A 16,370-nucleotide genomic window follows, 5' to 3' on the forward strand; every position below is an offset into this window, starting at 1 on the left:
ATGGACACTATGCAGTACATATCATATCTGTGATCTGTTTGACATGATCTATCTGGAATAAATGCTCAGTCTTGTTTCTTCAGCTTATAAAGGCTGCAGCGCATAGAGCTTTAATGAGGGTAGTGTTAATCAAACACACAGACTGTTTTGAGGTTGGATGGGGAGTGGGGGATGGGGGTGGTGGTGTATACACAGACTTTATCAGACACCACCCTCCAGCACCACCCCGCTCACTGCACGCACCAATGATGACCCCACCCACCCAGGTCCCATCTATAGTGAGCAGACAGAAGGGGGTTTATCTCAAACTGCTGCAATCTGCAGAAATCACTGTGCTGGACACACTCTGGCAGCCAGTGGCAGCCTTATATCCCACGCTCAGCTCTTTTCCTTTGTCATGGTGGATTGTGGCTGAGCTGTCTGCTTGGGTGTGGGTCTTTAAACAGAGGTGGGTGACTAGGACTGAGGGCGTAAACAGGTTCTGTGCATGTGTGTGAGAGAGAGAGAGAAAGAGAGCTATCGTTCCCGATGCACAAGCATGCAGCTCAGTTGAGTGATTTTTGAAGACCCGGGGCTTTCTTTTATTCTTAAACACTGCTGTGTAGCATCTGGTCAAAGACTCGTGGTTTCCTTTACACACTTAAATCCACCTTAACTCTAGTGTCTTAAGGCCTCATTAAGATCATTGTGTAGTTACAAGTCACATTCTTTCAAGCCAAAAATTTTTTAGAGATAAAGAGAAACGTGCCCTGATAGGTGTCAATGATGAGCTTGTATATACAGCATTATCAGCTTAGCAGTTTTATATCCAACCTGTTCACAGCTTTTAATTAATAGGTAAATATTTGGTAACTCTTTGCATTTATCTGTGTTATTCGGTCATCCTAAGAAGGGAGCAGTTTACTCAAGGTTACCCTACATTACATTCCAGATGTGACATGGTCTCATTTGTGTGGTTAACAATAAGTTTTCTGTTATAAATCTGACTGTTAAAGCTCAAACCTCTGTAAACTTACATCATAATGTTCCAAATTCACAAAATAATTACTTTAAGCCAATCAAATTCTACTTGAATATTTACTGAACACATTTCAACTGTTTTATGGTTTCCCACTGCCACCTCATTAAACAGGCAAATCTATTATCCATATGGTTTATATCCCCATTCTTCTTTCAAATTTCAAATCAACAACTTTTCCCAATTTTCCTTTCACACTTTTTTTTGCATTAAATATAGTTAAAGATGTTGCAAATCAAAAACAACCTTTCTAGCTGCAGCTGTAAAGAGGCTGCTCGTTTGGAAAACTCCAATAATACATCCATAGCAAAAATGCAAAGTGTTCAAACCACTCTAACAACACAGCAGAGCTTTTTCATTACCACTAACTGCCTTTAATGAGTAGCATGCTTTTTTTTTTTTCTTCAAATTGCTGAGCCCTCCCTAAGATAAGAGACCCATCATCCCATAAACCCCTCACCACCGCCACTTTTTTGGTTGCGCTACACCCGTTGATTGGCTGGACCAAGACTCAAAACTGATTTAGGTGTCAGTTTGGGTGCCTTCCTCAGTTCCTGTCAACAGTGAACCAACATGAATGAATGGCTCCCTAGAGTGTTCATCTTTTCTAACTGCTGTAACCATTAAGACACTGCACACACTGTAGTGCAGCAGAGAAAAAGCACACAGGAAAACACTTACCCATGGTGCTGAGACACTCTTTCATGACCATCTTCCGGGGCTTTATGAATAACCCAGATCTCAATGACCTGCTTTATGTTGCACACCAGCCAGGTGCTGCATAGTGTCTCAGGAATTATTTAGTAGAACTGCAGTTCCTCAAAGATAACCCTCTGAACTTAAGTAAAATCTGGAGTAAAATCTGAAAAGAAAAAATAAATATGTATAAAAATAAAGATCAAGAATGTGGTGTTGAGGATAGGTCTTTCATTTCAAAAAGTGTAAAATGTATTCTTGCAGTATAGTGCATTAATATGGAACAAAACCCTAATCCTAAGAAATCCTGACAAAGAAAGAGAAGGAGCCTAGTTTGAGAATCTGAAGCTTTAAGGTCCAGTTATACATTTAATACTCCAAGCATTTAACCATATTTTACAACTGTACAACAGTAGAAACAACTTTCTTGTCTTGAATTTAATAGGAAAAAATATTACTTGCTTTGGTTTAAGGATATGTACTTGGCATTATGGACAAACACTGGATGGAGGTCCATCCATAAAGGTCACAGTGCTCCCTCAGCTGAATTCTGCTAACATACTTCAACTATAAGTTACATTAATTCCTACAGAGTGGTGATAAAAAATTAAACACTCACAGTGCTGATAAATTATTGCAGCGAGAAATCAATTCATTTATCCAGTTACTGGTAGTTTAGTGCTTCTGCATCAATCATGTTAACCAGAATGAAGGACACTGTGCGGATGGACCTGTGCAGGTTGAACCTTGGGAAGTACCCCTCATGCGTCTTTGAAACTAAAAAAGGGGCCTTCATCAGCTTACGCAGCTAGTTTTAAAACAAGTAACTCCCTTGAAAATTGCTAAACAAATGGAAATGCGCTGAAGATAGTCTGTGCTCTCAGTCAGCTGTCCTAGTGTCTGTGCATGAGTGATTTATTGATCCACTTCTGCGCCTAGAGAAAACGTGTCTCCTGCTTGTCTCCTAATTTGATTCTGCAATCTAAGACAGATATTTTTTACACTTTTATAACTGTGGATTCCTGTTTCTATGAGTCTATGGTTGTTATTATGCATACCAGTTTTAAAGTGGCTCGTTTATTCTTACATTTATTGTGTAGACTGACACAATGTATAGATATAGTAATCACAGAGAACCGAGTCTTGTAATACCCTTTAAAATGTAAATGTAACAGATACTGCTGTACATATTTGCTTATAAATTCTAGACAAAGTGTATGTGAGTGCAACGACTTTTTTTTAATGGAATAGCAAAGTGACATGAACCAGATGCCCTCTTGTCAAAGTTGGTTGCCTGTTCAGTTCATATGCTCTGGCTTTGACACAGAGCAGGCCTAAAAAACTATCTACAGCAGATAAACAGCATTTGAAAGTCATGTCCTTAAGAAACAGGAAAATATCCAGCAAAGATCCAACGTAGGACCCGAGTGATGCATCTGGCCCTTCAATTGATCCATTTATTGATCACCAAAACCTCATCAGAAACAGTCTCAGAGGAAGGGTGGCTGTCAAAAGGCCATTCTTAAGGAAGAGAAACAGAGAAAATGCTGATGTGTATCAAATTTCACAAGAGCCGGACTGAAAATCAGTGACAGCTGGTCTTGTGCAGTGATGAATGAGTGATGAAATTTGACATTTTTACTTCAAACTGCTATTGGTATGCATGGAGAAGGACAGGAGAGAGGTACAACAGTGAGTATCTACAGCCATAAAGCCATAAAGCACAGTGGAGGCTCTGTTATGTTTGGGACTGCATTTCAGCTCGTGGTGGGGATCCGGTCAGAACTGATAAAGCAAATAGTGTCAGGTCAATTGGAGAACATTTGACTGGGATATTTCAGCATGACAATGACACCTCAGACACACTGCCAGCACAGTAAATGGTTAATGAACTGTTTTTTTTTATAAAAAAGTTATTAGAAAAGTTCTATATAAGGATCATAATGAGAAGTATGTTGTATAAAGTTGTATAAAGTATGCATTTTATACAACTAGCATCATTCACCCATCCATTTAAGCCGCTTTCTATGCTTATGTGCTTCCTAACATTAACATCTAACATTCACTCCCATCAGAGAGCAACTTGGGGTTAATAAAGATAAACTACCCCCCCCCCCCTTCAAAAAAGCATACCTACATAGAAGCTTCATGGCTCACTATAAGTCATGGATTGGCCTCCCCAGATCTCAGTACCAAAGCAGTGTGGGATCATCGTGACAGAGTGACCAACAAAAGCAGCCAGCATCCAAAGAAGAGCACTGGGAAGTCAAAGAAGCCTAAAAAACGCTGTTGAAGAATTAAAACTATGTTTCAGGTTAGTAAGAATTATTGCACGTTTCAATGAAATGCTCCAATTTACAATTTTACAAGCATAATATAAAGAAATGGGGGGCTGGTTTGACACTTGCACAGCACTGTAGATAGACAGAGTCTAATTAAAACCACGGTACCGGTATATGAAAGTGAAAGCTTTCAGTTTTAGCACCAGGGACAGCACCAGACACAAGGACAGAGCATTATCTTCCTGCTATTGTTGAGAATACTGATACTGTGAGAATACTGCGCGACTGTGAAGGGTCAGAACCCAACCTACACACCCTCCCACTCACCCGCCACCTAACCCCCTCCCACGCACATCCCTAGCTACCACCACCACATCTACTTTTTCTTTCTTTCTTCTCCCTGTTGAACGTTAGCACAGGGAGCTGGAGTCAGTGAGGTACGGACGGTCCTTCGGATGCTCGGCTGCCGGGGGGGGGGAGAGAAGAAGCTGCTGCGGATATCCGTCTCATACCTGCCTCAAAACGGGGTCCTCTCAGCCTGTATATGTTTTTCCCCCCCAGCAGACCGTTTTGCTGTGTGAAAGCTAAATAAAGAGAGAACCTGGCTTGGTTTCGTAACGCGCTGCACCGCTAGCAGCGCGGAGGGAAAGAGGTTTTTCGAGGATGCGGATTTAAAGGGAAGACGTTACCAGTGTCACCTGGGATTTTTGTTAAACCGTTAATATTCTAATTTAGCGTAGCCGGACGCGTCCGAGAGCAAAGGAAGATTTTTCACATGTTTGGTTAAATTTCGCATATAACGACGCGATAGGACAAAAAAGAAAACATCGAGGGCCTCTTAAACAGAAGAGAAAATAAGGGGTAAGTGTGTGTGTTGTTGGTTTTTTTTTGTCTCTTTATTTTCCGCCACCAGCAGGCTAGCCACTCGTAACAAAGCTAATGAGGGGGGAGTCTGATATTCAGGTGACTTGCTGTTAGCTTGCCACTGCTATTAGCTTTTCATGCCAAAAGACAACGTTTTCTGTTTTACATTTCTGTGACTGGAGATAAGCCTGCATACATTTCTGTTATGTTAGCTGCCTGGTTGGGAAGTGTCCAACTGCAGCGCGTTGTGTTAGTCGTTGGGAACATCTCTGTGTACGTCTGCCTCTTCTTGCCTTTGTTTGAATCGATGTCAAATGCAGCCACATTTTATCTGCGTGTTGTGCACAGCCAGTCAGCCAGCCTGCCTGTGGATCTTTGATTCAGCATCTGCTTCTACACCAACCAAGCCTTGCCGCTGGCTATGTTTTTTACGTACCATACCATGATATGCTACAGTGCTGGCATCTTGTAAAGCTGTGGGCTTCGTGGTTATGTTATGTTATCATATGACATTTGAGATTTATTCTGCGTGCCTGGCCTAGGCTGTGAGTCATAGCTTGGGATGCATCAGGTAAAAGTAAAAATGAGGGCTCACTAGGGAAGAGATGATTGCAATCAAAAGCCAGTTAACACGTTGTTTTGAAATGTGCAAGTTTGCTATATGGACATCAAGCGCCTCACTTTTTAACTAGCAGATAGCACGGAGCTGGCATTTACTGGCCACCACGTGTAGATCCATGTTTCATTGGCCCAGAAACGTCTGCACTGAAAATGGTTGGAAAACAAAAAACCTCACATGGTTGGTTTATTGGTTTATGGTTTATTGTAATCAGTATTCTTGATGAGGAATTTGCAATTTGATGTTTTTGTCTAATGCTGGTACTGGGTAACACCCATGATGGGGTGTTTTTGTTGATTTTATGTATGTATTTATTTCTTTTTTTAAACCTTAAAGCACAAATTAGTAATGCAGGGCTAAAATGTTTAGGTGTTGTAAACCACACAGTAGCTAAGGAGTTTGTTGATGTCACTTAACTGCTGTTAGGGCTACAAGAGTCTGCAAGGAAATGGTTTGAAACCAAAGTGAGGATCTCTTCATTAGAAGACAGTCATCCAGTTGTCCTCAGCACAGTACAGCTCTGGTTTGTGGCTCAGTTTATATTCAGTGACTGATTCTCTAGCTTTACAGAGTACCGGTAGGTTAGAAAGCAGATTAATTCTGTGATATTTCCATTGCCTTTCCTCCCCCTTTCCTGTATCATAGGCCTGAAAACTGGTTCGGATGTTAATGTTTGATATAATTGTATGATTTTTTTTGTTGTTGTTTTTGAATTTATGTCTATAAAGTCAACACAAAATAAGTAAAATGTATTCTAAAATGTAATTTTAATTTCATGTAGGATTTGAGTTGTTTTTATTGGTAAAGACCCTTCCTGTCAGCTAGTCCTGAAATCATTCTGCATGTCCTCAGTTCATATTCATCACAAAAAATTTAGGGACAGTTTCCAGTGCAGGGTAGTCCAGTACATCATTAAAACCCACTATGACCTCAATAATAAACGTAATCATGATTTTTACTGTGACAACTCTGAATATGTTAAAGCTTTGTAAAAAGCAAATTTATGGCAGAGATGATTTGGTAGTGAGTGTATGTTTCACATTCAGCAGTGTGTTATGAAACAGTGCTGGATTTTGTGCCGTTCTACCATTTCTACTGTTCTACTTCATATATTTTCTATCCCTGGTATTAAGGCTTGTACAACTATTGTCTCTAAATAGCCATACTAAGGTTTTTTTATGGCTTGAAATAAGCCTTAAGGGTGACACTAGGCACATAAACATGACTGGCCTGTATGTAGCTGAGGCAATGAGTCTGTGCTACTTTACTTAACATACATCTCTGCACTTTCTGTTATTTATGGCTATTGATGAACAGAAATGTTGTTGTTGCTTGAAAACTAAACAGGACCAATCCTGCATACCTAAATAATAGGGAAGTACTGATATATTGGCTTTATGCTGTTGTCAGTCAATACTAGCCACTTATAAAAAAAATGAAACACATTTACAGATGGCAGTGGCTGACAATTTTGTCACATCACAATCACAATAAGACTAAAAAAAATTATTTTCGTCACTTTTTCGTGGTATGTAACAGAGATGAATGACAACAATAACAAAACAAGCGAAGATATTGCTGTCACCCATTGAAAGCTGTAAAAGTAAACACATGCATTGACCTAACGTTTAAGAATTGGATCATACCTACCATTATATTGTAAACAAAATGAATATGGAGCCACTAATTGAATTATTCAGTATTAGCCAGTTATTCTGCTTGTCTCTTTCTTTGTGGAGTTGATCCCAGTTCTTGCTACAAATAGATTTTGCTTTTCACATGATGAATATGAAGAATAGGTCAGTCTTCTTGTCTTTGTTAGTGGCTTTTCTTCAGATGTATTAACATAAATAGGCTCTTTCTGGACTGCTAATACACATTGTAATCACTGCATTGGCTAGACTTGAAGAAAATATCAGCATACATATATACGTAAACTATATTAGCATATTGTTATAGATTCAGTTCAAGTAACTGATATAACTAACCAGCAATTCTATATATATCATTTAATGTGTGAGCTTAAAAATATTTTTTAAAGTGCCATGTTCCTGGCAGCTGAATAAGCATTTATGTTCAGGAAAGAGGTGTGTGTTGTTGGGGTCAAAGTATTCTCAATTATTGTGTAATTAGACATTGTGCTTAGTGTTTCACTTAGTGCTATATCCTGTTTCCTGGAAGAAGAAATAACAAAACAAAATAGATTAATGCACTAAAATCCTTTCATTGGAGTAAAATGTGCTTGTTGACCAATTAAACCTCATGGAATCCAGATCATACGAAAAACACCCAAAAAATGTGGAGCTTTTTTTTGATGGAGACACAGACAGGATGATATAGATGGATAAGAAATTGCTATTAGCTGGCTGGCTGGTTGCCTTGATGAACAGCATTCAACAATAGAATGGGACTTTGAATATGGGCCCCCTATAGTGCTGATTCTCAAAATCCCTCTTGGACAAGCCTTTTTCAATTCATGCTATTCACGCTTTTATCTTGCGGCAGTGAACCATATTACTAACCAAATTTAAGCCTTTTATGGCTGCTTTCTAATGTGCATCTCTTAACAATTCATATTTATAGGTCTAACTACAGGAGCATCTCATGATATAGTGTACTAATATATAATCTATTTATCTATTGTGGTTAATTTATCCAGTCTTTCTACGTTTGATACAAATTTAGAACGCTGATTATGATGATTTTTACATCTGATTCTTAAGACAGAATAGATGCAAAGATTAAATAAAATCTTTGGTAAAGAATGTTTAATAGGTTTTAAAAATACTATACTATATAGTATTTTGTACAACATGCTGTTCAAGGGGACCACAAAAACCATAAAATATGTGCTAGTTTTTAATGATTTCTAAAGTTGGAAGTCATTAAAAACTAGTATCAGTTTGTATACCTGGCAGAAATAGATTAATGCTGTTCAAGTTGTGTTTCTAAGCAGTTATGTTTTATTGGTTTTCTTATTTATACAACATGTACAACAATACAACTTAACCACAGTGGGAGGAAAAGGAAAAACAAAACAAAACAAACCAGAAAATACAACGAGATTATACAAAATCAGGCCTCCCATTTTGTACATAGTTCAACCATTTCGACCAGTATTCGTCAAATGAGTCCGCCTGCAACTTTAGCCTAAAAGTTTTTCTTTCCATGACAAAAATAGTATATATCACGTCAATCCACTCATTTGTAGTAGGAGTATCCTCATTAAGCCAACAATAGGTTATGGCCTTTGTGGAAGCCACCAACAGCACGCTGAACAAATATTTATCCGGTTTACATAGATTAAGACTCTCTAAGTTCCCTAGGTACAATACTGCAAAATGAAATTGTATTTTCTTTTGGAAGATTGTTTCCAGGACCTTATGTATTTCCTTAAAAAATGGAGCCACAAGAGGACATTCCCAAAAGATGTGGAACCGATTTGCTGCTGCATGTCCACACTGCCTCCAGCATGTTGTCTTATGGGAATAATTGGATTTTCGAGCCGGGGTATTAAAATAACAAATTATATTCTTCCAACTGAATTCCCTCCACGAGGGGGAGCTTGTTACCGACCACTGCTGCATACAGATCCCATCCCAATCCTCTTCTGTTAGGGATAGATTACCATCTGTTTCCCATCTTGCTTTAACATATCTTGTATCATGACCCCTTGGGTTGGTCAGTGAACGATATAATTTGGAAATAATTTTTTGATAGGGTGCATCTCTATATGCATTCTCGAATATGTAAATAATTTCTTCATTCCCAGTCAGTAACTGGGGATGTTTTAGCTTGTTATTCAAGAAGTCCCTCAGTTGCAAATATCTAAAAAAGTCTTGATTTTGCAACCCCAAACTTATTCTTAAGGTCCTGGAAACTCATCACTTTTCTGTCTTTCAACAAGGTACTGTATGTGGTGAGACCTTTATTAGCCCATGTTTTAAATGTCGAGTCGGTCTTACTAGGCAAAAATTCTGGGTCATATGCAAACCACATAAGCAGTTTACATTTTTAAGGTTAAATTGAGGTTTCCGTTCATTAGAATATAGCTGCTTCTCTGAACAACTGTGTGATTATCAACTTAAAGTATTTTAAAACAAAGAAATGTGGTGTGTAGAGCCAGAGACATTATCAGCTGAAGATGTAGCACTGAAATGGTTCTAAATTTAAATCTATGAGAGAATTATCTCAGAGCCAAGATAATGACAGTTTTAACTTCTAAGGGAAAAAGTTGTTAAAACATTATTGTAAACTAGAATTGCCTAACTTATTTGTTTTAATCAGATCGGGCTGGTGATTCTATGCATGCAGTTTTAACGTCCCTGTGACCATTAAAACTAAAGTTAATTTAGTTAATACTCAAAATAACTGTCAAGTGCTTCTGGGTGGACTTTATAATCATTAAAAGCATCTCGCAAGCTGTAACTTTTTTGTTTAACATAAAGTTTAGTGTTATCTCCCAACCCTTTTTCCAAAATTTTTTTATTATACCGAGTGAAATGATACAAATTAATACTGCTGTCTATCTTTTTGCTGTGTGGATGCTAATTGCTAATTTAGCTGTGGCTACTCTGCACACAAGAGGAGGGAGAAATGGACACCGGGGAGTTTTATCCCCACTTCCAACAGGAGTTTGCACAGATACATAACAGCTGGAGAACTATTCACAGATCTTCACATATGGTTAAGTTTATGTCAATGTGTAGTGTCAGCTTAGGCCTCATGTGTTTTTGGCGGGTTCAGAAGCAAGGGTGATGTAATGGAAGTGTATTCATGTAGAAAAGTAATGTGCACATCTGTGAGGGCACCATTAATACTGAACCTTCTGAAGTGCTTCTACAGTGGACTTCCAGCATTAATTCAGTTTTAAATGTGGATTAACAGGTTTGGAAATGGACAACTTTGCTTTGACTCACAACACTAACATTTCACTCACCAAACTGAGGGAAACACCTCTTGGACAGTCTGTGCCACACTGCAAGCCATAAAAATGTATCAGTAGCACAAACGATTTACAAAGGTCCTGTTCAGTGATTTTAGTTAGTGAACATGAAGCCTAGAAAAGGCTGATTAGTTCCCAGTGTTTTTTGTGCTGGAATATCTGTTAATGAAAACCTAAATTCCAGGGTCCAGATGGATTAATAAAATTCACCTTGCCTAGATATATGAAGCCATCCATAGAGAACAAAATACTTTTTGTACCAGGATCTAAACATTCTTTTTAACGCTGTATAGTTTTAACTTAGGGCTCTTTGGGAATTGACTTACTTTTGCAGCCAGTATGAAGTAGCACTTAAAGATGCTCCAGTTCTATCACTTTTCAAGTGGCTACAGCCATTTTCTGCTCTTGAAGTTATACACGGACTCAGTACAATAGCAGCTCTGCACTTTGCTCTTATAAAAACCAGATTTATAAATATCTCTATGACCAGATCATGACCATTGTTTTATTGTATCAAGCAATATATTATAGTAAATCAGCAACTATCAGTTAATAAGAGGGTAATATAAATTTATGCTGTCTTTATGGTGCCAAAGCATTTAACATTGGTCTTGCCTAACATTGGTACTCCATTCTTTCACTGAGGATTCACACTGAAACATTTTATGATGTCATGTATACCCAGTGGTTTGCTTAATAAAAATTAGCTCCCTGCGCTAAGAAACAAGGCAGCATCACATGGGTGTACTATAGGTGTTGACTGTGATGATCTGCTGGTTTTGCTATTTTGATTCATTAAGAAATATTAAATTCACATTTGCATAGCTATTTAGTTGTGTGCTTGCTTGCTTTTGGGTGTGGTTGGTACAATGTGGCGACCAGACTGTAGTCAAGAACTTGACTGAACTTAATGCTTATAGATTGTTTTTAAGATGCACCACAGTGATACAGATGTTCTTTAACCTGATGCTCCAGGTTATTAGGAGCATCAGGAATGCTAGTAACCTGCGTTCCTTATGTGTTGCTTGCACAGTTTTCAGTTAAATTTTACACAGTATCTCAGATTCTATGAAAACCAACTATGTAAACTGAACGAGTACCAGCACTCTCTTTATATTATTTATAATATTGCCAGAAGCATTGATGTAGTAGATGCAGTAGAAAACAGGGAAAACACAACTCTTAACATGACATTTTCCAGCTGTTTTTATTATGACAGCTTGTACTCTATTAAACCTGCATCTAGAGTCTTTTAATGAATAAATATCTCTCTTAAAGGTGAGGTCTGGAAGGCTTTTGTCAGCACCACTTATGGGGGCTGATTTTTAGATGGAGAACAGTTGTTTCGCCAGTGCTTCACAAGGTCACAAAGTGTTACACACCCCCACAGAAATCTGAAAGCGCAAAGTCTCACTGCCACTTCAAATCATAGAGCTAGCAAGCAATACTGATATGGACAGTGGTTAAGTACTTGGATAGGAGCATTTGCTGATAATCACTTGTCTTAAAATTAAATGAATACCTTTCAGTGTATGCGTTCAGCTTATCAGTTCTTGCTTTTCTCTGGGTACTCTGAAATTACATTTAGGAACTACAGCATCTTAGTGCAACAAGACTGCTTTTTGACTAAAGTGATCACGTTTTTCCCAAAGGTTGCAATTTGCTAAATGAATGCTTGCTAGTCCTTTTCAAAACACTTCAAAGAACAGCTGTGTGACACCACCATTATAAGTAACACCAACGTGGTGATTTAAATCTGCCGCAGACCTTAAATATGTGTTATTTTCTGTCACCCAGATGAACATATTTCATGAGGTTGTTGTTAATCACGGGGTAACAATTATCAAACTCCTACAGAGAGAGGATGTTGCTAAATAAAACGTTACATTTCAGATGGTTTAGAAACTAAAAAGTAAAGTGGTACAAAAATATTACACACCACTGGTAGAAATCTTAAAAGAAAATCCTGGTGTGTTTTTATATTGGCGCATTAGGATTTTTAATGGTAACTGAAATGTTTGAGAGCAAGGCTTTGTTTTTTATTTTGTCATTATAGCTCACATTCAGCCACATTATTCATATATTGGGTAGTCTTGTTGGTTCCAGGTATTTTTGTATTGGCCAGTTGTCCATAAAGTAGTAAAGCTTTCTGATTGGCTGAAGCTATTTTCACTGATATGAATGATCTTGTATGAATCCGAAGCACTGTGAATTAGCACATGCAGGCGTGATGCCCGAGCTCGTGCCTGCATTTGTTCTTGTGTGTTTTAAAATGGCATGAATAATTAATTCACGGATGTTTTTAATTTGGATTTCTGGCAGCTTGGGAGATTGATGCTATTGTAACTCCCAGCCAAATGTATTCAGAAATGAAGGCTAAGCCCAGGACTCATTCAGCTGCAGCAGCAAGAGGGGAGCACAAACACTATAGCATTTGCCTATTTTTAGTATTAGTCTTAATAAGCCATATTGTGGATGGGCCAGTATTCTCACTGGGCCTTAACTTGCCTGTATAGCAGCATCTCTCTGTACTGAACATTAATGATACCAATGGGACTATTAATTATTCTTTTTTTGTTGTAAATGTGACAAATCACTGAAGAAGATGTAGGTCATAGGCATCCATGTTTTCTGTCAGATAATACAGATTTCAATAATATAGAGGTCACGTGGAGGATTGACATTGTTTATAAACTAGATCATTATGTTTTTGTCCATTAAGTACCTAAAGTATATAGTAGCGCTTCTGTGTTTTCAGACTAATAAGAAAGTTGTAAACCGTCACTGAGTTTGATGACATTTTCCAAGACTACAGGGAAATGTGACTTCTTGCAGTGAATAGTAATTCAGCTCTGGAAAACAATTTCTGTATTTGCCATGTTGCATTGATTAATAAATTAGTTTGACTGTTAATATGATTGCTTGTTAAAATTAATTTAGTGTGTCATTTGTGAAAATGAAAAGATAATACGGATGTAGAATAAAATGACATCAAAACAAAATATTATCTGGAGTTAGGCTGATATCTATGTCGATATGTGAAGGGCATGCTGGCTGCGTGAGTGTTTGATAAATGTGATGCTACAGGTCAACAAAGGATCTCTGCTGTCCTATTCAGCAGGGCATTCAGGCCAGGATCAGCAGGCCGTGGAAGGGCCTCTGATGCATATGTGCCTCTGGCTGCCTCATGTCTGCAAACAGGAAAGGCTTGAACGGCTGGCCTCATCCCTCTGCTGACTCTCCATTGTGTGGGGCCACTTTGGCAGGGCACGCTTTGTCCTCTGCTTTTTGGGATCTGCCTCTACACCCTGCAGGCTCAACTAAGTATCACAGGCAGCTTGATTTGGGGCAAAACAGAGGTGCCACATTCACTTGAATAGATTAATATTCATTAATGCAAAGCTCATGGCTTCGGTATACTCATAAAGAATGCCAGCAAAACATTTTCTTTAATTTTAGTTTTTTTTCCTTCACTTAAAGATTTTTACAATGAAATTGGTAAAATGTTAAAAATCTTATGTTTGTGTGTTTTGAATGACTGTGTTTTAACATGGTTTTGTTATGAGTTGTATCGCCCCTTTGTCTGCCATTATAAGGAGTGTGTGTGTGTGTGTGTGTGTGAGACCGTCTACCCTATTCCCCTGGTGCAAGGTAGCAGTTTGGCTGGTTAATGTGCACAAGCCTAATTCCCTGAGGGTGACTGATTGCAGGCTCTATTTCTCTTTCCTCTCTCCCTGATTAACGGGTGCAGTGACAAACAGCCCAGCTGGGCAAAGGGAGGCAGCTCTGGGAGGGGAGGTGGGGTGACACAGAAGAAAAAATAGGCAGAGGTGGTGGCGCTGCCTATCATACTGCTAGCTCTGCCTTCCTTTCTTAACCAGTGTCGTTCTGTTGTGAGTAATAGCCTGATGTGTGTCTGCCCAGTATAGAGCTCGATTTAGCCACGAGGCATTTCTTTATGCCCTACTTTAATCTTTTTCCCATTGTACAGAAGCACTATGTATCTGTGTCATGTGCCTTTCATTTGTATATTGTTTTGCTTTAATTACAGTAATAATTTTTCAAAAGCATGTTAAGATATAAAGGCTATGACAGGTTCTAAATATTTCATACACAAATGTTTGTCTTTGTTTTGTATTTGTGGATTAGACCTTGGGGGGATTTTCTTTCATAGAAACTCTTTTATGTGACCTTTTTGTGCCACATCTGTCTGCCAGGCTGTGTTTTTATTTATTTATTTTTAAGTAGCTTTGGGGCTTAAATCTTATGTCTGAAGGTTTGGAAAATAGGCTTTTTTAGGGGGAAAAAATCAGGTTGAAGGCTCCTGCATGGCATTTTTTCCAAGTTGAATTTTTATGGGTTAATTTCTTTATCTGATTTTGTTTCTGTCTGGACTGGGGGAGGTGGCTGCACATCACTCAGGCTGGCATAATTGTTGGTGTTGGACCAATCTATTTTGTGTGCCGAGTGCTTATATGGTTGCATGCTGTGTGGGTGGATTTGTAAGTGTCACTTTCAAAAGCATCATGTGTATACTGTATGTAGAAGGGTTGTTGGGGGTGGTGTGCTGTAATAGGTCAGGTCAGCTTGTATGTGCAGTTTTTATGTCACCCAGTGTTGTGCGTATGTGTGTGTGGGAGGATGAGTACAGTAGGCTGTATCATAGTAGGTCAGGGGATTGTTAGTCTGATCCATTGAGGAGCGATTAGTCCAGACACTGAGCCAAGCCTCTTCATACTCACAACAAGGGGAGGATTGGCGCTTTGTTATCGCTGCCAGACTCTTGTGACCTCACTGGTCCTGCCCCTCTCCAGCTCCTGCCAATCCCCCAAACAGATTGCCTTGGACTATATTACTGCCAGGCCTGTCCTGGATAGTCTGTCTTCTGTGTGACTCCTGCTTCCATGCTGTGGCATTTTTATAATTTGGGCTATGTAGAAATCTTAAATGTAGCTACTTATCAGTAACGCTAGAGTGATACCATACCAGTCACATAGTGTAGTAGTGTCCTTGTTTTTCTATTATTATTATTATTATTACTTATTATTATTATTATTAGTTATTATTATTATTATTAGTCCTATAATATGCCAGAGTAAAGAAGAAAGCATGAATTGAAAAGGAGGAGAGCAGTGTTTGGATGTTTTTGAAACCACTGTGTCATAGTACAAATATTTTAACATCTCTCCAATCTTCAACTGAAGACTCAGTGATATACCTGACTACTTATGCATACAGTGAGTTGTAGAGAAAAGGCAAGTCACTCCTAGGGCGCCAGATAGGTGACAAGTCAAGGAGCAGTTCCAAGGCGTTGTATTTCCTGCTTCTCTAATCCATGCATTTAGTTTCTATTCCCATCCACTTTCTTAATCAACCACTAATAGGATTTTCCAAGCATTTGTTTTTGTTTTGTTTTGTTTTTCTATTTATATTTTACAAAATCAAATTTATGTTAAAGTACGCAGCTGCTGCACAACAGAAATGGCTGTGCATGACTTGAAAATTATCTAAAAACGAAGATAAAAATCATAATTAGCAATATCCCAGTACTGACAACGGTGCACCAGAAAGTGCAACACCAGCATCTATTCTCTTCTTTTCTGTCTTAACCTATACTAAAAACTGGTAAATGTACAATTTGCTCAGGAAAAATATATTTGTAAAGAAAATACAAAACTGACTGAAGCCTTATACTTTTGCTCTGTCACACAGTAGGTTGCTACGGTGTAGCCACAGATATTTACGGAGTGAACACTCTTTAAAATTTTAAGATACAAAGGTTCAGTTCTGATTCCTTTTAGAGTTCATGCTAGGCTTTTAAAATGTGCACTTTTTCCCTTTATTATACTTTGCTCTGGGATGTTATAGCCTGCCTGTTGTGTGTTTTCTAGAATCAGTGATGGAAGGAACATGTATAGATGCAATCTGGCCCTGTATTTCTTGTGT

The 16,370-nt window shown here is 38.4% G+C and overlaps 1 protein-coding gene across 3 annotated transcripts in view; it reads left to right on the forward strand.

Moving 5' to 3' along the window:
* Window positions 1-4,324: 4,324 nt before the first annotated feature.
* sptbn2 (spectrin, beta, non-erythrocytic 2) overlaps window positions 4,325-16,370 on the forward strand; it is a 46,983-nt gene continuing 34,937 nt past the window's right edge. For 2 of the 3 annotated variants that reach the window (XM_005735488.2, XM_005735489.2), the window contains exon 1: window positions 4,325-4,857. The gene's annotated coding sequence lies outside the window, so the exon portion shown is untranslated. The remainder of the gene's footprint in view (window positions 4,858-16,370) is intronic. The other variant, XM_013911460.1, reaches the window with a different exon arrangement.

Source organism: Pundamilia nyererei, unplaced genomic scaffold, assembly GCF_000239375.1.
Source record: "Pundamilia nyererei isolate P.nyererei 1_Seehausen unplaced genomic scaffold, PunNye1.0 scaffold00064, whole genome shotgun sequence".
Taxonomy (NCBI): Eukaryota; Metazoa; Chordata; class Actinopteri; order Cichliformes; family Cichlidae; genus Pundamilia; species Pundamilia nyererei.